The sequence below is a fragment of the Trichosurus vulpecula genome, chromosome 1, assembly GCF_011100635.1.
Source record: "Trichosurus vulpecula isolate mTriVul1 chromosome 1, mTriVul1.pri, whole genome shotgun sequence".
In the NCBI taxonomy this organism is placed as follows: Eukaryota; Metazoa; Chordata; class Mammalia; order Diprotodontia; family Phalangeridae; genus Trichosurus; species Trichosurus vulpecula.
Genome location: NC_050573.1, coordinates 316,750,055 through 316,751,731, shown reverse-complemented (window position 1 = coordinate 316,751,731; position 1,677 = coordinate 316,750,055).

Genomic DNA, 1,677 nt, shown 5'->3' with positions numbered 1-1,677 from the left:
GCTTCTCTGTCAAGAGGTAGGTAGCATATTTCATCATGAATCCTATGAAATAGTAGCTAACCATAGGTTTGATCACAAGTCTTGCAAAAATTTTTATCTTTCAAATATTATCATTGCATAAATTATTCTGTTGTTTCTACTGACTCAGTATAAATTCATACAAGTCTTCCCAGGTTTCTCTGAAACTATTTCCTTCAAACTTTTTTACAGCACAATATTATTTTATCAAATCTATATAACCATAAACTATTCAGCCATGTCCCAACTGATTAACACTTCCTCATTTTTCAAGGACATGCCATACGTCAAAAAGATCTACTATATTTTTGTGTACTCTTAATTAGAAATTGTTTTGCTTAGGACTAGTCTTTCCTTTAATTTGCTCCTTTTTTTATTTAATCTCCAACTTTTATTCTCCTTTTATTTTACTGTTTCTCTGTTGAATTAAAAATATTCTTATACCTGGCAGTATATATGTATATTCTTCAAATGGATGTTCAATGTTCAAATGTTCAAGTGTCACCTGTTTCCCCCTTCTTGTTTGTATAGATTTCTATTTGTGCACCAGGATAACATGAGATTTTTTCCCATTCTTCCATTCTTTCCCCTTATGCCATGAATTTCTTTCTCTCTTCACTTTACATTATTCTTTTAATTTCATCAAGAAAAAAACAGAATGACTCTGAAGCTGTCTGTCTAATTTGACTCCTTCTATGTATGGCCTGTGCTGAGGGAACATATGTATTATCTCTCCGTATTAGAATGTATGCAATTAATTCTTGTTTAGTCCCTTATAATTGTCGTTCCTGTTTGCCTTTTTATGTTTCTCTTGACTGCTTTATTTGAACTTCAAAATTCTATTCTGCTTTGATCTTATCATTAAGAATGTTTGGAATTCATTTTTTTCATATTTCCTGATATTCCCTGTCTATTCAGTTTTGCTTGATAAATTTTTCTTGGTTGTAAATATATACTGTGTCTTCTGGAATGTTGTCTTCTAAGCTTTCAACTGTTTCATAATGGTGCTGCTGACTCCTCAGTATTTGATTTTTGTTTATTTGTTTTCATACTGTTTATGGTATTTTTTATTTGACCTAGAATTTTGGCATAATGTTCCTTTGAGTGTTCACCAGGGATTTCTTTCAGGAGATGACAGGTGACTTCTTTCTGTTTCCAATTTTCCTTCTACTTCTAAGAGCTATTGGTAGTTTTCTTTCATAATTTCTTGATATATCATGTGTAGGTCTAAATGATCCTTAAAAGATATTTTTTTGATTTGTTTTCCAGGTGTTTATTTTCTTTGTTTTGTTTTGTTTTTGTATGAGAATGAAAGACAAACAAAAATCTGTGAGTAGTAGTAGTGGCCTCACTGGGGACCCAACTGGCCAGTTCTAGTTGGGCAATGCTACTCCTTCCCTTCCTTCCTTCCTTGCTTCCTTCCTGCCCTCCTTCCCTCTCTCTGTCCACATGGGGAACCATACCCTTAACGTGTGGATTCTCTGCCAAAAGGAATATAAATTTTGATTGCTTAAGCCTTACAAAATATCTTGGGGTGTGGGAGTTAGATTTTCTTTTCTCTTCCATGCTTGTTTATTCCATCAATTAAAAAAAAACTGGGACAATTAATTCTTTTGTTCCATGTTATTTTATGACTTCTTGAAATAGAGCTATGGAAAA